Source organism: Podarcis melisellensis (assembly GCF_964234715.1).
Source record: "Podarcis melisellensis genome assembly, chromosome: 5".
Taxonomy (NCBI): Eukaryota; Metazoa; Chordata; class Lepidosauria; order Squamata; family Lacertidae; genus Podarcis; species Podarcis melisellensis.
In genome coordinates, this window is record NC_138537.1 from 77,500,381 (window position 1) to 77,523,926 (window position 23,546).

Below are 23,546 nucleotides of genomic sequence, written 5' to 3' on the forward strand. Positions count from 1 at the left end.
AACAACTTTGTCTTCTATACTGAGAGAAATGGCTGGTCTGGGAAATAAAATATGAAGAAAACAACCCTCCAGTTGAAAATGAACCTCAAGTTATCTGTGGGAAGCTATGCGGAAAGCAGTGATTCATACAGAACACCAACATATGCAAATCCTCAGACATCAGTAAACAAAGTTCATAGAACAAATTGCCAATTATACTAAATTCCCAAGCAGTAAAAAAGACTTAAGAATTTTCAAGGCTGGATTTTTCCCTCCAGCAGCTTTTAATGATTGATAATTCTTGCACATTTATTTGGGTCACAATTATCATTCCAGAGTTGTAACTCCTCCTGAAGAAGGCATACGATATGTTAGCGAAGATTACTTTTCTGCTGCCTTATCTTTACATTGCCGGCTGAAACTTATCAGGAATCTTACTGCAAAATGTCTCCCGCATCCTTCTCTGTGATTCAGCTGGCTGTTGTGATCACATGGAGACCATCAGTTTGTGGTATCGGCAGGGAAGGATGTATTCTCAGGATAGGTCAGGCCTGATATAAAGAATGACATAATCAAATATGGGATTATGCATCAATGGCAAAACAGGATATATAGTTTTGTCTAGAGGGAGTAAGTTGTTGTGTTACTGGAGAAGATATGGGCTCATCCTAGTTTGAAAGCAAGAGATAATTCTGTGGGCATTTCTCTGTCCCTTCTTGATACTGCATTTTTTCTTTTCCTTGTTATTTTGAATCTCAGTTTTATTTTATCTCTTAAATAAGATGGGTGTAAAATAAATGACAACAACAACAACATCCCTGTCTTTCTGTCTTTGTGGTAAATAAAGCAACACCTTGGCGTTTCTGTTCTTTGGACTTTAGCTGCCGGTTCATGTCCATCCTAACCTAGTGTGTTCACCATCTAGATTTGGTTATGGCTTTCAATAGCACCAGCCTGGCCTAAGGGAACATCAAAGTCTTGTGCTAAAGTGTTTTTTCACCTTTCCGTGATCCTTTTGGGGAATTAAAGCCTCCCTCCCCCAGAGGGAGATAAGGTGAATTTGACAATCTGGTAGGTCCCCAGAAGGCATTGTTCTGGGGGCCACAAAGAGAGAAAGACAGCATACTTGCAATCACACCATGCCTAACCAATCCAGAGACTTCATTACTGCCTGCCAATAGCAGGGATTGATGCTGCACACCCTCATTCCCTTCTGCCTTGAGTATGCATCAGTAATGGTCGTTCACTTGGCTAAGTCCCCAGCCTTGGAAGGTCTGTGGTCAAACCCCAGAATCCTTGGCATATGAGGCCTTAGGGTCAGCCTCCAAATAACTACATTGTCTAATTCTGCATTATTATTTAACCACACTAATCTAAAAGAATAAGATTATCCTTCCTAGCACGTAACATTCCTTCTAATGAAACATCCATCAAAGCTTCCAAAATCAATGGTGTATTTGACAGTTGCATTTGAGATGTTTATTAACACAACAGCCAGCACAGCCTGACATACTATTTTGTTTGGGTTTTCCTTTTCCTTTTCCTTTGGAGGCTTTGATATCTGCTAACTATTAGGATTTAGCCTGAAGAATCAATATGCATACCCCAAGGCTTATTATTGTTTTCTGAATTTCCTCCAAGTTGGCCTAGTCAAGAAGTCATTTCAACATAACCAAGCATGAGAAAAACAACTCTGGGCTCGATCCACACTCAGCTTAGCAGTGTTTGCATGACTATGGAACTCTCTCTCTCTCTCTCTCTCTCTCTCTCTCTCTCTCTGTGTGTGTGTGTGTGTACACACACACACACTGCTTCACAGCCCAAATCTGCAGATGCTGTGCATACAATCAGATAAGATAAAATAAAATACAACAGACAACAGACCCAATAAATTAAAAGCAACAAAACAATTTCTGAAATTAGTCTCTGAAATCATGGCAGGTATACCTGGGGTCAGGATTGTCATTGAAATTCTACTCAATATTGATCCAGAGCAGATTACAATGTAAAGTTAGCAGAGTAAAAACTTAAACACATTGTAGGACTCCCCCAAAATAGACCAGAAGCAATTGTATTCCATCCAGCAGAGCCTTACTACTACTGAAGGCAAATGAGCATAATGGTCACAAATCCAATATATTCAGGATTGGCACTGTCCATAAGAAATCAAGTTGCAGCAGACTTATCTTAAACTTAACAAGAACTTATAATAAGTTTAAGCCTTAACACTATATACAGAACACCACACCAGAAGGGAAAGAGACAGAAAGAGAAAGGGAAACCCAGGCTCCTTCTGGCCCTATTTTGATAGTCAGCATGATCTTGACTGAAAGAGATAAGAGAACCAGTTTAAGCCAGCTGTACTCAGCTTCCCAGAAGGAATAACCCAAATATCATGAACCTTCTGCTTGTTTCTTTCACACAGAGAAGCTTCCAGAACCCTCTTGAATTAAGTAGAATAGGAAAGATCGTTACACATCAGATCAATACTTTTTGCACTAAGAAAGGCAAACTGACAAGGATACTGTCTATCATGGCTGCCATGTCACTGGCTGAAGCAGCTGCAACCAGGTGAGAAATCACAAGCCCAGGGCTCCCCATATCAAAGCAGAAAGTGATAGCTGCTCTGCCCCTGCCATTAACAGCCAGAGATGGGTGAATTTGTCCGTTTCAGCTTCTCATTTTTCTCATGTTAAGTCCAGTTCTCCACGTTTCCACGTCCGTTTGAAAAGCCATTAGTCCTCATGAAAATTCACCAGAAAATTTCTCCCCATATGGACATGTGTGCATGCAATTTCACCCACATTGGATAAATTGTTTTGAAAAAAAAACACATATTAGGCAACACTATATGCACAAATGTGCATATTAGGAGAAATTTGCACTACAAACCCATGAGCACTTTTTAAATGAAAATCACAAATTGAAGTGGCATTGTGGAGAATGGAAGGTAGAGGGGGAAATGAGAAACTGAGGGAACCCAAAATCAACAGATCTACTTCCAGGTAGGCATAGGATTGTTCTGAGCATCCCCTAGCCCAGTCTTTCCCAAACTTGGGTCTCCAGCTGTTTTTGAACTGCAGTTACCATCATCCCATTCCACTGGTCCTGCTGGCTAGGGATGGTGGGAGTTGTAGTCCCAAATAGCTGGAGACCCAACTTTGGGAAGCACTGCCGTGCCTTAATAAAAAGTTCAAATCATTGTGAAACATCCATTCTAATGACAAAGCAGAGGCTACGGATTTATTAAAAGAACAGCAATGGGGAAAAAATTGTATGAAAATGATATTCTCCCACCAACAAGGGATTTTTGGAGCAAACTGAGCAAAAGAGCATGGATTGTGTGGCGATAGACTGGATGTAAGTATGCAGAAATACCTGAGCATAAGAGTGAATATCTTGTCAACAATTTGTGCAAATATTGTGCTCAACATGAAGCATTTAGAAGCTGTTGTATCATGAAGGAACGTAGCAAGTTGAAATCAAGCGATGAGAGGCAAGAACTTGCACACCAAATGAAATCGTTGCTACACTTTCCTGGCTCAAAATCAAATGCTTGCCTAATACAGAAACTCAACAATGACATGCAATCAGTTTGCTTTGCTTAAGGGATCATCAGCGACTTGGAATAACAATTGATGCTAATGTCTTGTTCACAGGCCTAAAACAAATTTACTATATGAATAGTGATGCTTGTGTAATGTTGGAGTCCATATTCCAAACTCACCTGATCCTGGAATGATGGGTGGGTTGAAAAATAGATCCCCTTCAGGAATCTGGACCTCAACTGATTTATAAAGGTGGTCTGAGGGCTGCCTTTCTAAAACATGTTTATATATATATATATATATCACAAACAAATAGGTTACTATCCACAACAACTGTCTAGAAACACTGGCGTAGCATGGGGAGCCACAGAGGCAGTTGTCCTGGGGGCAAGATTGTTAGGGGGCACAAAATTTCAACACCTGGTGCTGCCTCAATAAAGCTGCACGCTTTCGGCACTGATATCATAAGGTTCTTTTTATGCTCTTCTCTTTATTGATGAATATGCATCTCAAATGACCCAGCCTTAGGTTTACACGTCATATCACAACTCATGGTCTCTTGAAACCCTGCTGCACTACTCCAGACAGGTCAACTTTTCAAACTGTACTTGAGGTGCTTGTAGTTATTTCTTCTAAGGAGGAGTATGCAATAGGTTTCAATATCACATAAGTGTTGCCGCCAGATAACGTTCTGTACTAGTCCTTGAAGTCAAAGGCCCAATTAAAGAAGTTGAAGTTGCAGAAAGAATGGTCCTGTCTGTACAAGGGCACTTTCCGTACAATCTGAAGTGCTTTGAACTCCACTGGTGATATCAAAGTCAGGCTTTAGAGTTGATGGGCTGGCCGGATGCTTCTGGCATTTTAAAGCCATGTAAATCAGACCTGTTCTGAGCAGCAATGGACAGCAGGGTGTTAATGTGATTACAATGGATGGCATTCCATCTTCACAACAGGGATGTGAGAATTAACTGGAAAATCTCCCTAGGGCAGGTACATCTTCAAACGATATAAAAGAAGATGGCCTCTCTAACTTCAACCTGCTGTTGCTTTTATTCAATAAACTCAAAGACTAGGGAGAGTGTTCTTCCTCTTGTTTATATATACACTGGTGGCTGTTTTCAAGGTCCATTTAACACATTACACAGAAGCAAATCTAGGTTTGCCACCAATTGCACACTCAGCAGGAAACTGAAACCAGTCACCAGGGATCCCAGGTTTAAGATTTAAACTGACTGATATTGAAACCAGAGTCCTTTCTGTTGGGGGTAATTCAGACTGAAATCCCCAGGTGTCGAAAAAGGTTATTTATGTATGCTACTACTGTGGCCTGTGTTTTGTTAGCCCCAAAATGGAAAACGAGTGAGGTCCCAACAAAAGTAGAATGGCAACTTAAGCTGACAGAATATGCACAACTCGCAGACTTAACATACAGAATAAGAAGAGCATACATTTAAAGAAGATTGGAAAACTTTTATTGAATATATGGGAAATAATTATGTGCAGTTGAAAATGCTGGCAGCATTAAGATAAATTCAACGGTGTAAACAAGTTTTGATGGATGCAATAATGGAATGGTATAGTTTTTGTAAAATATACAGGAATTTATTATATGTAAAATGAATCATGGAAAGAGTAGAAGGGACATCATTGATATCTTAAGGATATAAAATGAGTATTTTAAATTGTAAAACAGAAAACTTAATAAAATTATATACAAAAATAAATAAACTGACTGATATTGAGCTTCTATGAGGCTAAATAGATTCAATGTTGGTTTCTCATGCTCCCATCCTGATTTCCCTTCCCCCACTATGCCAAACCCAGAGGACTGGATACTCTTGGAACAAAGGGCTAAGATGATTCTACGTCACACTGAGAGAGGGAAAGCATTGTGGCTTGCCAGATGAAACAATACTCCTTCTCCTCCTTACATGCTTTGTTTTAGCAGTTCTCCCAACACCTCTCGAGCCAATTTAGGGGGGATGATGGGAGCATCAAGGTGGAAGTCCCATTGCATAAATGGAAGCTCTCACATAGGGCTTATGCTGATGGGACTCATTAGTTGGAATCCTGCCCAGTATGTTTCCAGCAAGTGACCCCCCCCCAAGGAAAGCACTAAAGCCCAAAGTACTGTTAAATGTTTATTTAGTTATTATTTAAATTTATATGTTGCTTTTCTATATAAATATGCTCAAAGCAGATCACAGCAGAACATTGTTAAAAACACGCCTTTTAATAAAAAAAAATTCTGCTGATAGTTAGAAATCATGTTCCAGAGGCAGTTCCATTTTTTTTATTCAAAATCAAAACAAAACATATTATACAGAAAGATATCATCCTTATCCCCCCCCCCATTTTTCCTTCCTCCCCCACGCTCCCACACAAAACCCACCCACCCCCACCCCCCGACTTCCCTCAGTTCCAGTCTTTGGTTTCTCTGAGACAGCTGTTTTCTGCATGTTACAAAGTTGTATAGATCCTCAAACTATTTAGCTGATTATTATCAATAAAATGTTTGTGAATGTTTATTCAAAGCCAGCCAAGGAGTCCAGTTCACTTTGTTGCGTCTTCAAATACTTTGGAAAGGGTTCCCATTCATCTTTAAAGTCACAGTTATCTTTGTCCAGTAGCAGTTCCATTAAAAACCTATTGCAGTAGTGCCACCTGAAAGGAACAAAGCAAAATGTCCCAAACTCCACACTGTTTTGACGTTTACTTCAGCTAGCGAAATGGGCACAATTCTGCAGGACAGAGTGTGAGAACAGAACACGCACATACACAAACACACATGTGGAAATCCTTGTCAGTTGAGGCCGGGCCACCAAGTGTCAAAGGTCGAGACTAGTATTTGCCCCAAATATGCCCCCAAATGTAACCCATTTGCCTTGCATCTTTTCCTAGTAGAAGTCAGTGGGCGCCAATGGCAATTCTGCATAGCTCCATCCTGTGTTCTATTTTACAACCCTGCTCAAGTGTAATTCTACAGAGCAGAGAATTGGCAGGGTCCCCACCAGTTGTTGATGCCCTTTTGATGCCAGGGAACCCCCAGAGATGCACCTGCTTTTGTCCTTACAGTTCAGCACTCGAGATAGATTCTTGTTCTTAATTATTACATATGTGAACATTTCCTGTGATAAATGAACATGTCCCCTTTTAAGAACAGAAGCTGTGGCAAACTCAGGCTTTCAGTTATTGCTCAGGAACTTGACATAGTGAGTTGTTCCGCCAGCAGTTGTAGTTTTACCCAAATGAAAATGCAGATAAATTCTTCTCTTGTACTGAAAAGATTGTACAAACCGTCAGATGTTCTTGTTCCTTTAGAAAAGAGCTTGGCGGTGTTTTACACTGAAGAAAAAAAAGATAACATGGAAGAAAGACATAATTATCTGAAGTAGATCAGATGAAATCATTACCATTACTACTGAGCAAAATTGTTGTTACACCGAGTGGCCGCGTCTAATTGAAGAATTCTGGATTCTTTTGGTGAAAAAGCTTGTTGAACTAAGAAGGATTTCTTGTTGCTGTCACATTAAATTAGCTTTCTCTTTCCCTCTCTCCCGCCAAACCTTGCCTAACAACCTACTGTCAGCACTGAAATATCCTGGGTGCATGTGTGGAATACAGTACACTACAATCTATATTAAGTTGCATATAGGATATAGATGATTAATCTAAACAATCTTCAGAATATCTAGTCTATAGATGTTAGCCCTTTTCAGGCTTTGCAAGCATGTATGGAAGCGGGTGAGCAGGTTTGTGTGTACCTGGTCTCCACAGATCATAATGAGATCTGAAAGGTGGAGGCTCAACTAATATGGCTTCCTCAAATTGTCCACACTATCTGTAAATGGCAAAAGGTTTATGTGGGGATGGGGGACACTTTACGGAATCAGTGCCGGATTTATGTATAGGCTAAGTAGGCTGAAGCCTAGGGCCTCTAAATCTAGGGGGCCTCACCAGCCTGCCCTCTCCCCAGTGCTGCAGTCTTCTCTCTCCCAAAATTGTAAACCCAAGACTTCATGCAAGGGCAGGCCAACTCAGGCCCAGCAACTATGAGACTCAGGGCTAGCCAGTGGAGCCCAATTTGAAGCAGTGGGGCACAACTTGATTTTTTTTTTGTAGGGCCCCAGTTCACAGCCAAAGTCTGCAAAATCTTATAGATATAAATAAAATCCATCTAGATTGCCCCGATGCGGGGGGGGGGGCGCTTCGGAGTGGCACGTGGGGCCCAATTTGGCCCAATTGTTCCAATTGCCTTAAGGTCAGCCCTGATGAGACTGTGCAGGGGTTGGACTGACAAGCCCTGCACCTTCTAGGTCCCTGGTGCCACTATTCAGAGGACAGACTCAAGGACTTGTTATGGAAATAAGGGGGGGCACTTACTGGAAATCAGTTTTGTCACTTCTTCCCCACCCTACACTACAGCATGGCCATAAACCTGTACGTTCAACAAATGAAATATACACCCAAAATGTACCAATGGAGATTTATGTTATTGCTTTATGAATGAACACTGTGTTTTATGAATGGACTCTGTATTTTGTGAATTACCTAAGAGCCACTAATAGGGAGCTCCAGAATCTGACAGCTAACCAATTGGGTACTACCAAACAGCAACCCCTATTGCTGAAAGCAGGTAACCAGCAGGTAATGCTTCAGCTCCGCCTTTGCCTTGTTGACTGAGCACCCCGTGCTGTGTAGATAATGCAGAAAGTCGTAAACTGTATCCCTTCTGGCATCCTGGCCAACTCTATTACACTGGTGTAAACCCTGGTGCACTAGAAGCCCAGAATAGCATCAAATAAAATCTGCTCATACGTCAGCGACTGATAAGACTTGTCAGCCAGTTCTTCTGAAGTCTTCCTAAATTATAAGCTCCAAAGTACAGGCCAAAAGAGAACAGGTCTGGGAAGAGCGAGGCATACAATGGGCACCAGCAGTGAAAAGCCCCTGCTCCGTGTAGCTCCGGCCCTGTCATTTGATAGGGTGCCCACTTGCCCTCCTTCTTGACATGGAATGCTCTCTATTGGAGTCTCCATGTCCGGTACAAGGACCATAAGATGTGGGAGCAGGGACCTTGAAGTTCCCAACAGCTGTTAAGCAAGCAAGCACACAGGTCACCTTTGTCACAGTCAGGACACCTATGTCCTGGCCAGGCCTGCACCCAATCTTGTTTTTGTACAATCTTGTTTGTCCTCAGTAACCAAAATTATATCAACAACATATACAAGGGGGGAAGTTGTTTTCCTTCATTTGCAAGGAATCATACAAAACAAAGTGGCACTAATAAAGAAAAGTTCCAGGGTGGCAACAGAAAGCAAAGTAAAAATGCTTTTGCAGTTCATCAAAACTATCCAGCAATATCAAGTTATAGGAGCAGAGTGACAACACGACGGCCAACATGCATGTGTAAGAAATGGAAGAAAGGAGAAATCACAAAAGAAGAGTATACACAAGTAGCCAACTGGTGCAGGGAGAAGTTCAGGAGTGCCAAACGTCAGAATGAGATCGGGCTTGTGAGAAAGATGATGATGATGATTTTCCTTTGGCTATGTCTGAAGGAAGAGGAAGAACAGGCAAGTAGTAGGTGCATGAAGAAGATGGGAAAATGCTATCGGGTGACAGAGAGAAAGCAGAATTGCTCACACCTACTTTGCCTCTGTCTTCACCCAAAGGGAAAGCAGTGCCCAACCTGGTGATAACAAAATAAACAATACAAGGAGGAAGATGCAGCCCAAGATAGGAAAAAGATTAGATGATCCCAGTACTTTTTTTTTTCTTTTAAAGAAATATGTTAAGGGGTGCTCTCATTTTGACTCAAGAAAATCACCATTTAATAGTTCAAATTGGGAAAAGTAAATACTGTAAATGGACAAAAGTAAAACGAACACGCATTACTTCAGATGCCATGCTTTCAAAAACCGTGAATTTACAAACACCACACATCCATATGCCACACTGTTTCACACATTAAACACTTACTTTAATAATAAAAATAAAATAGTTTCTTCTCCCAGATTCACAAAATGTTTAGGGGTATCCGAACCCTTGCATCCTCCCAGAAAAAAAGCATTGAATGATTCTGTTATCATAACTAATTCCAAAACGCAGTGCTCTCCCCCCCCCCCGGGGCACTCATGGGTACGCAGTACAGTGGTACCTCAGGTTAAGTACTTAATTCGTTCTGGAGGTCTGTACTTAACCTGAAACTGTTCTTAACTTGAAGCACCACTTTAGTTAATGGGGCCTCCTGCTGCTGCCACGCTGCCATAGCATGATTTCTGTTCTCATCCTATAGCAAAGTTCTTAACCTGAAGCACTATTTCTGGGTTAGCGGAGTCTGTAACCTGAAGCGTATGTAACCTGAGGTACCACTGTACCACCACTTTCCCCCAAACGTTAAACATGTGGCACTTATTGTAACAACTATATTAAAAAAGCACTGCCAAAATGTATCATCTGTACTACAACACCTCAAAAAAAAAAAGTCAGAAAGAGAAACAGATTTTCCTTAGTATGACGCAGCACAGCATCTGTAGCTGTGCAAAATTGCAAGACACCTTGACATAGCAGAGTACTTTATCGCTAATTTGTGGAGAGGTGTGTTGATCCAAAATAGATCGGATCATGTAGTAACCATGACAATGACCTTCCAGATACAAGAATTTCTTTGTCTCTCTTCCAGATTCAGTTACTGACAGCTGTTCCGTCACCGGTGCCAGATGGAATAAAGTTTGGCACTTTAAATGGGAGAAAGATTCTCTTTGCTAGAAACCAATGCCATACTTTCATTCACTGGTTCTCCCTTCTTAGCTCGTGGATTTTCTGCCTATCCCCCCCATTTACTGGGCAGTCTATTCCATTCAAGAACTTGCTATTGCTTCTTCTGACAGCATCCCCATGGGGCGCCAATAAACAGAGAAAAGGCATGAATTTACATGTCTTACAAGGATCAACATTTCCAATGTTCTCAAAATAGCAGCAGCTCTCAGTACGAATAAGGTGACATTTGGGATTTTGTGCATGCAAAATTTTGTGCTACAGCCCTTCTCCAGTTTTGTTATTTTATAGGAGAAGTTTCAAAGTGATGGGGAGATGTTTCATTGAGAAGATTCACAGCAGTGTCTCAACAGCAGCTTTTTAAAATATTCAAGAGGAGGTGAAATTCAGGAGGGATTCCAAAATGAAATTTCAAGGTGAACATGGAAGTTCTTGGAAAACATCTGAGGAAATTTTAAAGAGAAGTAGGAAGTCTTTGGGTAACAGTAGTGAAATATCTGAAGGGTACCTGCTGCATATCCTTCTCTGGGCTGGGACTTGTAGAATCATTAAAGCATGCTGATAGCAGGGACGTACTTTACAGATGTGTACATCCTCTCCTAAAATATATATTTTGTATGCATTATTCCCATAAAATATGCATTGATATGTGCATTTTTGAACCAAAAAAGCATTGCAAATTTTTGAGAAGTGTGAAATAATATAGCTGTCTTCTAATCTGCCCATCACACTGGGCCCATAACATTAGGTTGGCTCATTTTGAAATGTGGACTGAAATGAATTTCTCCTCCATCCCAAGTTGGCAGTCAGTCTGTACCATAGCTGTCAATGTTTCCCCCTTTTTAAGGGAAATTCCCTTATTCTGAATAGGATTCCTTGCAAGAAAAGGGAAAAGTTGACAGCTATGGTCTGTACTGAGGACAACACACACAAATCCTTCTCATCAATACTTGATGCCCTTTGGGGAGCCTAGGTTCAATGGAGATACTCTCTGTGGAATCAGTGAAGCAACAGTCCCCAAATTTCATCTAAAGGGAAGTTTGAGTCTTAATTCAAGATAAAATTTCTAGAAAACTACTAGGGTTGGTGTCTAGAATGGAAAATGTTCAACTGGTCAGACTGGACCTTGGCTATTTCTTAGGGAGAGATGTAATAAAATCAATGCAGTAGGGAATAATCTATTATCTATCATCTATCTATCATCTATCTATCTATCTATCATCTATCTATCTATCTATCTATCATCTATCTATCATCTATCTATCTATCTATCATCTATCTATCTATCTATCATCTATCTATCTATCTATCTATCTATCTATCTATCTATCTATCTATCTATCTATCTATCTATCATCTATCTATCTATCTATCATCTATCTATCTATCTATCTATCTATCTATCTATCATCTATCTATCATCTATCTATCTATCATCTATCTATCTATCAATCATCTATCTATTTGTCATCGATTGCCAGCATCCATCTCTCTCTTTTAACATTTCTAAGGTAGCAATTGCTGCTGCCATCTGAGATTATCTTGGCAGCTTATATCTGTATTTGGGTTTTACATTTCAGAAGCACAAAGGATTTGCTGCCTGAGAGGAAGGAAGAGAGCATGAGGAAAACATGAAGGATCCTTCACACACGATTGTTTATCCAGCCTGCACACACCTAAAGAAGCTGGGGAGGGGGGGCGATTTGATCCCAGCGCTTCTCCAGCACTTTACCAGGGCTGTCATGATGAAGTCCTGTATCTCAGGTCTACTACTGAGTGGCTTTGTGAGGAGTTTCAGAGAAACGCATTATGAATGCTGCTGGGATCATCTGCATTTTGCAGAGACTAAGCCTAGAGAAAGAAGCCCCGAGGACATTCTTCCAGGGGGTTAAACCTTTCCCCAAACATTACTGAATTCACGTAGGCTGGTGCATTCTTGCTTTCCGTAATGCTACAGGAGATATGCTTTGAGTGGCTTTAGCTGCCTCCCCAAGCCCAAACGCACATATTAGCATGAGGAAGGATAGCAAAAGAAAAGAAATCCTCCCCCTTTGCCAAACGAGAAACGCTTTGAGAGCTTTGTCTGAGAGAAGAAAGGAAAATCCTGGCAAACCTCAAACAATTTGCACTGTAAAAATCCCCAACCAAGGTGGAAACAGCAAGTACAATCAATTCCACAGTAATCTGTGTCAGAACACTACATTAGGCCATCTGTAATGCTTCCCTGTGGTACTGCTGTGTTTGGTTTCTTATTGGCCCCTCTTAAAACTCCTCATCAAAAGGGCCTCTCCGCTACCAAGAAGAGGAGCGGGGAACACAAGACAAATGAGGAGAGGCTGAACCTTGAAGCTTTCGGAAATGAACGCCAGGAAAGTACAAATTGATGGGCAGGCTGATCAAACCAGAGCACGGAAATCCACAGGACTTTTCCTCCTCTTGCAAGGAAAAAGGCACAAGCAGTCTTGTTTCTCTTCCACCATGAAACTAGCTGCTCTTGGATTCAATGGGGTGGATTAAAGTACAAACTTGGAAAGGACCGTAAGTGACAGACCATGCTGATTCTTCTGGCAAGAGCATCTGTGACAGCTTTCTGAGCAGAGCATCCTATTTATCTAGCAATGATGAGAAGACCAGCCTGGCCCCATTTCTTGGCCAGAGGACCAAGAGCTCCAGGCAACTGAGTCTGGAGGAAATGCCTGGGTTTGTGTGCTTGTTTGTTTCTATACATGTTTTCTGTCAGTCTCAAACTTATGGAACTGTCAGCTGTTGGCGTAGATCAGCCTTCCCCAACCTGATGCCCCACAGATGGACCACAACTCCCATCATTCCTCACAACTGGTCATGCTGCCAGAGGCTGAAGGGAGTGGGAGTCCAACATCACCTAGTTGGTTACGCTGTTCTAGACTCACACCTGAGCCTGCTGGGCACCAGCATGTCCTGGTTCTGGTCAAACATTCTCTGATGAAAATAGGGATGTCCTATTCAATAATAATAATAATTTTATTATTTATGCCCCGCCCATCTGACCGGGTTGCCCTAGCCACTCTGGGTGGCTTTCAACATACAGTGGAACCTCAGTTTTCGAATGTAATCCGTCCCAGAACACCGTTCAAGTTCGAAAACGTTCAAAAACCGAAAACTCAATACGGAAGCAATACAATAAAGAAAACTCAAAATGGAAGCCATGTGCATGTTAGACTACCAAAAATTGTGTGAAAACTGAAGCATTTACTTCTGGGTTTACGGCGTTCAAGTTCTGAAATGTTGGTCAATGGAGACGTTTGAAAACCAAGGTTCCACTGTATATAAAAACATTAAACTTTTTATATATATAAAAACAACAACCTTCCCCATACAGGGCTGCCTTAAGATGTCTTCTAAAGGTTGTATAGTTACTTATCTCCTTGGCTCAGGGGTCACATAAGCCCATGACTGATGAAAATAGGGACATCCTATCATACCCTCCAGACATTTTGCCAGTGAAAATAGGGACGTCCTAAGGAAAAGCAGGACATTCCAGGATCAAATCAGAAGCTTGGACAACTTCCAAATATCTGGGGCTGTCCCTGGAAAATAGGGGTACTTGGAGGGTCTGGAACTAGAAGGTTGGCCCCATCTTTTAAATGACTGAAAAGGGTAAGAACAGGATACTAAGAAACAGTGTGTGCCTATCCCAGCCTTCCTTATCCAGGTGCCCTCCATGTGTGTTAATGAATAAGCCCAAGGCAACACAGCCAATGGCCGGGGATGATGGGAGTTTTATACAATATCTGTTTTACACAATACCTGATAGCTCCATGAGTGAGACAAATGAGCTGATGAACTAAAGAGGCATTCTCAGATTTGAAATCCCCCGAGACACCTTTGACATGACATGGGTTAACTGAAGGCCAAATGGGAATTAACCATCCAAATGGATAAATAGAAAAATCATGGCTTTTGTTACAAGTGTGCAGAGGAGTTGACTGTGAGCAAACTGTGACCTATGAAAAAGATCTCAACAAGACTCTGCTCAAATACACACTGGGATTTCTTATCTATGTAATAAAGAATGCAGATGAGGGTAATTAATTACAAACAACGATTTTGAATAACAACCCTGAGTCACCACCTTCTGAAGCAACTGTTAAGTATTCTTGTTTCAGTAAACAAGCCTCTTGGGGACCATTCCTACAATGTGAGCATCATAATTCAGAGCATGGTTTCTTTGGCCTCATGTCTTCACATCATCTTGATCTAAATCAATAGCGGAATCCTCACCTGAATCCTTTCTGTGTTGCATTATATATTAGTGTGATTGAAATTTCCCCGGCTATGCCACTGGAGGGGGATTTTTCTTAATGATAAGGGGCAGTGACCCATATTGACTAACACCACCTATTTGGACCTCAGAATTCTTTCCCATTTTCCAGCAACTTTACAAAAAACAACAACAAAAAACCCCCCTCAAAATTCAATCCCCTGCACATTGTTTTTTCAGACATATTAAGACAGCAAGTTTATGCACACACAGGGCCACCTTGTAGATTGAAATTAACAAATTAACACTGAACTACAGAGTTGCAGATATTTGAAAAATAAAAAGCAATACAGTAGTACCTCACGTTACATACGCTTCAGGTTACAGGCTCTGCTAACCCAGAAATAGTGCAAAATGCCCCTATTTATACACTAAAACCACCTTCCTAGGACTTCTGCAATGCACAGTGCATTAAAATGGCATCCATCTTACATTTTTCACTTAGCAAATTTTGGGGTCATTCTGCCTCAACATATTTTCCACTCTGTCAAGATAGCAAAACAATAATATTTTTGCCCCAAAGAAATGGTCATGGAATCCTACAATTCTGCCTGCACTAATATGACTCTCCTTCAATCCCTTCTAACACAGGGAGAGTTTTTGTTTTGTTGTCCCAATTCCCACTAAACAATTTCTCAATCTTAGCCATTTGCCTTGCTGCAGAAAGTTAGCCTTGAAAAAAAAATCTCGCTAACCAATTTGAAACAACAAACATTATTTGTTTAAATACATAGCTTATAACCATCAATCTTCTTTGGATGTATGGACAATCCATATTAATTTATACATCTGTGTGAGGATTGATGGATTTTTTATTGTTAATTTCAGCTGTCAATGTTCCTTTTTCCTCTGTAATATATGCAAAATATATTCAAAGGATTTATCTATTATACTTCAAAGGATTTATCTATTAATTGTGCCCCTCCCACCACATGCATTGTGTTTCCATTGCATGGAAATGAATGGCGTGCAATAATGTAACACTATCATAACTTACATATTTTATGTAATCAGTTATGCAAGTTACATAATTTGGCTGCAGCAGACAGCAAGACAAATAAAATATTTTTGATGGAGAACGAACTGCAGCAGAACAGAAACAGTTCTGCATGCAACAAATACAGGGTTAATGGGAAACAGTGCCTTCTTACATCCCAAGTTTTGTGGCAGTCCTAAACATGCATGGGAGCTAGTCCTATTGAAAACAGGCAAAATTCTGTCTGGGTAAAGAAATTTGAATCGTGCTGCACATATCCTTCCAAATTTCCATGTTAAATCACTTCATTCCTACCCCTTAACTGAAATTCTAAGGCTATGAAAGTGAAGAAATATTTCAGCTGATGATCTTATCAGGACTACTTAATGCTGAATGCAGTGTGTCAACTCAAGATATATATAAAAAAATCAATCTGCATATTCGTGCAGAGAAAGGTTGTAGTAGTATTGTTAGAAGGAGATGCTGAAAGCCACAGATTAACGAACAGCATTGCACGTAGAAGCCATCTGAAAGGGATAAGGTTTGGGGCTGAATGTATATAGCAGAGAGCTGGAGGGTGTTTTGTTTAATCCCTGCAGTAAAAGAAAGATCATGCAAATTCATAGCATTAAGGCAGGAGGAGTCAGAGAACCACGTTTCAGCAGAATAACAATTTGAAAATCTTTTGTTGGGACTGAAAATTGTATTTGCATGATCGACATGAAATGCTGCAGAAACCAAAGCAGATGTTACTTTCATATTATAAATCATGGAAATCTCTCTGCCACTCGGCAAAAAACAAAAGAGCATGGGGGGAGGGGCATATCTGGATTCCGTGCAAATGACAAATGTTGAAGGGAATGAAGTGCCTTCAGTTTGTTATATGGAGATGCAAAGGACTGTGATGTCCAAAAATACCCCCTGACAGGTGGAAGAGAGATGCTCAGCCCAGAGAACACAATTCTGTGTGCAATACTCTGGGAGAACATAAGCAGGGCTTTGCACATGATGTTCTGCAAGAGCACACACAAACTGTTCAGGGTGTCAGGAGAGGATATATTGTTTATTAACATCCTTCCTAACTTGCGTTAGCAAGTTCCGTTACTTAGCAGAATTTACATTCCCCTTTAAATTCCTGGGAGTTTACCTTAGTGAAGACCTCACTTGGAAAAACAATATAACTCAGGTGGTTAGGAAGGCCCAACAGAGACGGCATTTTCTCAGGGTCTTGCGAAAGAACAATGCTAAACAACAATTGATGACCTCCTCCTACCGGTCCACAATAGAAAGGGTCCTCTCATATTGTATCACAGTGTGGTACGTTGGCTTGACGGAAAGTCTTTACAGAGGGTGGTGAACACAGCACATGATATAATGGGCTGTCCCCTGAGCCCACTAGATGACATCGCAAGGGATCGTTGCCTTAGGAGAGTGAGAAAAATTCTCAGGGATGATTCGCACCCTGGCCAGCACCTCTTTAATCTTCTACCCTCGGACAGGAGATATAGAAGTATAACCAGTCATATCAACAGGCTAAAAAACAGTTTCTATCCATGGGCTATTACACTGCTGAACAGAAAATAATATAGTGCAGCTGACTTTCAGGGTTGGTGTGTTGTGCGACAAGCACACAGAGTGCAATGAGATTGAGTGTTTGTGGAGGGGGAGGGAGGCTCGGTTAGTTTCATTGTACACAGGTTGTACATTGACAATAAAGGTATTATTATTATTATTTACATGCAAAGCAAATAGCTGGTTGGAGACTTGTGTAAGTCTCTATTTACAATTCAGTCTGTCTTCAGATTGAATTGTACGTTCCTGGTAAGTTCCTTGAATCCCTCTGAAAAGAATAAAGACACCACAATCTTATTCAAAGTCAATAAAAGAAGTTCACAGTTGGATCCCTTAAGGCAGACTGAGTTTCAAATATGTACATGTGGATCTACCCCATATGGGGGGATAATCACAGTGCTTCTGCTAGCTGAGCAGTCCTAGCTAAAAACTGGTCAAACGACGAAGGAAGTGAAAAAGAGGAAGGTGTGCTGTGTGACTCGTCCTTTTGTTACCTGGACAGGTAAGGTTATGCCCACCTTCTATCACATGCAAAAGGAAGGATGCTCCAGTCAGGAGGAACAGGAAGTTTTGACTGGCTGGACCAAACATTCTCTTGCATGTCTTCTCTAGCATTACAAGGAATGTTGTACTTGACTGCTCCTCATGGATTTACATCCCACACAAACACAAAAGGAGGAGCTGATCTCACCCATCTGAGATGATCTAGACTTTACAATTAGCCACTGAAGCCCTGCTCCATGGCCTGTCAGCCAGAGAGGTTAGGCTGATGGGTACCAAAGTCAGGGCCCTGGAATTCACTCTGCCAGGGAATACATGTTGCCCTCACTTGGACAGTTAATTTTTTAATTTTTTTTTAGTTGGAATCTCCTTTCTTTCCTTCCCTTTTATTTTATTTTTATACTTTTCAGGTTTATACATTTTATTAATTTTAAAATCATTTTAACATTTCAAAACTTGGCTTCCTTCCCCCTCTTTCTGTGGTTCCTTAAATTTATTTTTTAATATCTTCTGCATACCCAAATTCATTTAATTTGCTCATTTATTTAACTACTTTAACTATATACTCTTCTGAAACTGCAGGTTATTACAATAATCCTGCCAATGTTTTTATCTGTTTGCAATTTATATATTTTATATATTTTCTATATTTTTATATTTTATTTTATATTTATATTTATATTATATTTTTATTTTTTATAAAAAAAATTAAATATTTTTTTAAAAAACAATTTCCATTCTTTTAAACATATTTGTTATCTTAATTTCTTATTTGTCCAGTAAGTTTCGTCATTTCTGCATTTTCCATCAGTTTTTGTACCCATTCTTCCTTTAATGGGACTTCCGCTTCTTTCCATTTTGGGGTGAGTAGCCTTCTCGCTGCTGTAGTAGCATACATAAATAAATTTCTATACAATTTAGGTAGTTCTGTCCCTATAATTTCCAAAAGAAAAGCTTTTGGGTTTGTTTTTTTTTACAAAGGTTATTTTAAACATCCTTTTCAATTCATTATATATCATTTCCCAGTAAGCTTTGATCTTACTACAAGACCACCACATATGATAAAAGGAACCTTCTTTCTCTTGACATTTCCAACACTTATTTGATTTAGATTTATACATTTTTGCCAGTTTACTCGGTGTTAGAGCTGTTCCGCCTGGCTTTTGGCTTGGACTCACTCTGACCCTGTATATGGGATTTGGCATATAAATTTTCCTTTGGCTTTTTTGCTGGCCCATGTAGGACCAGCATGGATAGCTGGCTCGGGTGAATATCTGATGTTTCCTCCCTTTATGGTACTGATTTCTGGGCTACTACTAAAATGAGGCTGCATTTTAAGCTGGATTTTAAATCGTATTTTAAGCCGTATTTCCCCCCCCCCCTTTTCTATTATGTTTTATTGTAATTTATATTCAGTGTTAGCTGCTTTGAGCCCGGCCCTTGCTGGGGAGGGGGGGTATAAATATTATTATTATTATTATTATTATTATTATTATTATTATTATTATTATTATTAACCAATGATATATCACTTTCATATAATTGTTCTCTTAAACCATAACATGCTGTAAATTGGCTCTGCCAGGGAATACATGTTGCCCTCACTTGGACAGTTTTAAAGAGAAAGCCCACTTTACATTTATGTTTACACTGCTGCTAATGCTCAATTTTAGTAGGAAGTAAAGTGGCTTCAGTTCCAATCCCCCTGGAGCAATCTAGGAGGCTGAGGCAGGCAAGGCCAGGTGTGGCTTGCTAGCTCTGCAAGGAAGCTTGTGGTCTTTCAGCTGGAGCTGGAACAGGTGAGGGTCATATTACTCATCAAGCCCAGATGCTGCAATCAGAATGCAAGGAACAATAGGGAAGCAGAACTGAGGTGGTGTGCCTGCTTAACTGCCCATGTTGATGGACCTCAGCGTGGGTGTGCGAGGATCTCTGAGGGACTTTGAACACATGGATTGACCCTGGACTGGGAACTGAGTTGGCGCCAGGTAGGCCAGGGGTTCAGGACACCTTGTGCCGCAAGCGGATACTTGAAAGTGTATGGGAAATGGCGTGCGAAATTGCAGGAGCCAGGAAGCTTGTGGCAAAACATGGGTGGGGCTTTTGTGCCCTTTGTAGTTCCTTGAATTTTTCCATGGCTAACCGCAGCAGAATAAATGACGCAGATCTCTTCCATAGCAAGGAGCAGGTGCTGCAGGTGCAGCTCACATATCTCAGCCCCCATGGAGAAGTTCCTTAAGCATTTAGGAGCTCTACTAGACATGGAGCTCTCCCATGTAAAAGCTTTAGTAGTTCCTTTTTATTGGAAAAGCTCATGCTGCGAGTTTTGTGTGTATGGAGCTCTTAGTTGCATTCTGTGATCAGAAGAAGACCCTGATGATGGATTCAGAGAATTCCTGTACCAAGACGAATAAAACCCCCATTCCCCCCCCCCCCAGCTATTTTTAATTAAAATTGCCAATATCCACACTACCGATTTCTGCCCAGACACAGAATACCGGCTATGTCCGGAAAATTCCAGATGTATGTCAACCCTATATATTATTCTTCCCCCCCCCCCATCAGTGTGTCCACAACATACAGTGTTTCTGGCCAGCTTTATGCCAATTCTGGTTCATTTTAGCAGGTTAAAAAAAAGGCTTTAGATTTATTGCCCTTTACGTTTGCCAGCAACAATACAGAAAGTTTCTGGCTGACAGAGAGTATTTTTCTTTTACGTTTCTGGAGTGATTAAAAATAAACCTATTGGATCTTTCTGTCAACTTTCTAATATGCTCCCTCAGCGGAATTCAGATTTTTACCTTGTTATGTGAAGACCCACGATTCCAAGGTCATACATCTGCCACAAGGGCGCTCTCTCACAAATGGAATTTTTGTTGCATTTTGAATACATTTAAGAGTCAGTTGAGAGAATGTATTTGTGGCGAGGTGAAGTAGCACACAGTATTGACGGTCAGCCAGTTTAAGTGTTGGAAAAAACTTCCATGTTGGGCCAGGCTAATTCAATAGCTGTTTAGGTAGCTGCCAAGCTGAATCTGAAAATTCCTCAAGGGGAAGTAGAATTATATACACACTCGGAGATATATATATATATATACACACATACACACACACACAAACACAAACACACATATAGAGGTTTTTACAACAGTAAGGTCTGAAGTATGGGGCAATTGGTTTTGTTAAATGGAACACTTTGTCTATAGAATTAAATGGAATGAATATATCCATTCATTTGTGTTATGCCTATTGGTGTGGTTGCTCGAGAGCGATCAGGCAAGGTCCCTCACTGGTCTTTTAAAAGGCTTTATTATTGGTGCAAACATTTACAATGCAGAACGCCTCTATTCCATGTCTTGCTCACTCACTAGCAGGATCTGAGAGTGGGCGGTCCTTAAAGTTTCCCCAGCAGAGTAGTCTCTTGACCCCCAGCCGACGCCTCCCCTCTCTTCATGAAAGCCTACTGCACAGGGAAGGCTTGGATAAAGGGGGACCTCCCTCCTCCCCGCTTTGCTCAGGCAAGGTGTCCTGGCACTGCCTTGCATCCTCCGAGCCCTGCAGCTCTTCCCCACTAGAGGCGGGGCTTCCTTCCTCCACTGAGGAAGTGCTGCTTCCCACGATTTTTGGAGGCTCTCTGTAATCCATCTGCCCTTCCACCTCTCGCCTTTGAGCTGATGGCAGTTCCCTGGCAATTTGGTAGAGATTGGGGAAGATGTAGGGAACCATTGTCCCTCCAGATGTGGCTGAACTACAACTCCCATCATTCTTGGCCACTGGCCATGCTTGCTAGCGCAAATGGGAGTTGTATTGCAGCAACATCTGGAGAGCCAGAGGTTCCCCACCCCTGGGCTGGTGGGAAGGTGCTGCAACTGAGAAGACCATAAAGGGGGAATAGCAGTTCCTCCTGTGTGCCAGATCCTGGTGTCTCCTTGAGAAAGAAACAATTGACCTCTCCACAAGCAATGGGGTGGGGAGAGATACAGACCAGCCTTCTCAGATGTGGATTACAGTTTCCATCATCCTTGACCATTGACCATGGTGGCTTGGGCTGATGGGATATGTTTTTTTAAAGTTTTTATTTATATTTTTCCAATTTATACATTTCATTAGTTTTGCAATCATTTAAACATTTCAAAGTTTGACTTCTTCCCCATCTTTCTGCTGTTCCTTATATATACATATTTAATACCTTCTGCATATCCAAATTCATTTAATTTGCTCATTTAATTATCTACTTTAAATATATACTCTTATGAAACTGCAGGTTATTGCAATAACCCTGCCAATGTTTTTATCTGTTTGCAATTTATCTGTAAATATTCAGTAAACCATTTCCATTCTTTTTAACAAATTTGTTATTTTGATTGCTTATTCTTCTGGTAAGTTTTGCCATTTCTGCATATTCCATTCATTTTTGTATCCATTCTTCCTTTGCTGGGACTTCTGCGTCTTTCTATTTTGGGGCGAGTAGCATTCTTGCTGCTGTAGTTGCATACATGAATAAATTTTTGTGCAATTTAGGTAGTTCTAAATTGGGCTGATGGGATATGTCTGGCCTCACTCACCACTGTTATGTGCCCTCATGGAAGGTTGCCCATGGAAGATATAAGGCTTTCAGGATGAAAAAGACTCTCCATCTCTGGCTCTGTATAAGAATACTAAATTGCTTCCTGCCTACATTTTGTGCATGAGGTTCAGAGGTCCAACATCCGAAGTCAGTTGTGGCCTCCCAGAACAGGAACACTAGACAAAGATGTAGGCAAACCCAACAGGCAACTTTACAAACCAAGCCTTTACAACTGCACAACTAATTTTGTTGTCTGAACCAGTTGTGCTGCTGAAATGTGTGTTCCCTTGTACTCTGTTTCATTGAAGTTATTGGCATTCATTTTTATTCTTCTAATCCTGTCTCTTACTTGGGTAGCTCTCCCCTCAATTGCATGACATGATTGAGGGGCAGGGTTAGTAATGCTTCATGGTTACTAGGAAGGGCTTTATAAAGAAAATTTAGACCATTATGAATTCCACTAGTTTTATTCAGTCTCATCTCTCCCCCTCAACTCTTCATACGTTAATATCATGTTTTTCATTTATTTCTCCTACAGAAGAGGAAGCAACACACAAACTCTATTCCATCAATGAGAATCTGCAAATGGTAAAGACAAGAGTTGATGTTTTTATTTAAAACATGAATCTTACTGAAAATATTTTTAAAGTTCCTGATTCATATTGAGCAAGTAACATCTTTCTTAAAGGCAGTGCTTTTTTTTCTTTAAAAAATGTTTAGGGTGCTCTCATTTTCCTACTCATATTGAAATGCTGCCCCTCAATGAGGCCAAACTTAGATTCACAAAATGTTTAGGGGTATGCGTACCCCTTGCGTCCCCCCAGAAGAAAGCACTGCGTGAAGAAATCATGTTTTCTTGGAAAAAGTGAATGTATCGTATGCTTTTGTTGTAGAAATATTTCCCTTAAATAAGTTATTTAATTGTTTTCCTTTCTCTCATGCATTTTGCAATATTTGACTTGGTTTCTTCAAGTATTACATAGACTTACTCCATGAGGTTTATGGTCAAAGTGAATTAATTTTTCTCCAAAGGAAACCTTAAGAATTTTTTCAAGCGCTTTGAGCAATTATTACAGACATGCGTCTTGTTGGCATCACAAAAACAATAAACACAAAACAACTGGTGCCAACAAGATGACTATGGATCAGTGAGAGGAGTGTACATTAAAAATTGCCAATTAGTAAAACAAAGTATTTACTCTTTGTTGTCATACCTGTACTAAGGGGTAGGTGCTGTGGTATGAACTACTGAGCCTCTTCGGCTTGCTGATCCAAAGGTCGGCGGTTTAAATCCATGCGATGGGGTGAGTTCCCATTGCTCCA

At 40.7% G+C, this 23,546-nt stretch overlaps 1 long non-coding RNA gene across 1 annotated transcript; it reads right to left on the reverse strand.

The window, feature by feature from the left end:
• Positions 1–228: 228 nt before the first annotated feature.
• Positions 229–23,546, reverse strand: LOC309371330. Its single transcript, XR_014169056.1, has 2 exons — positions 23,423–23,546; positions 229–530 (listed from the first exon to the last, which is right to left on the reverse strand). It is a non-coding gene; the product is annotated as an uncharacterized lncRNA (long non-coding RNA).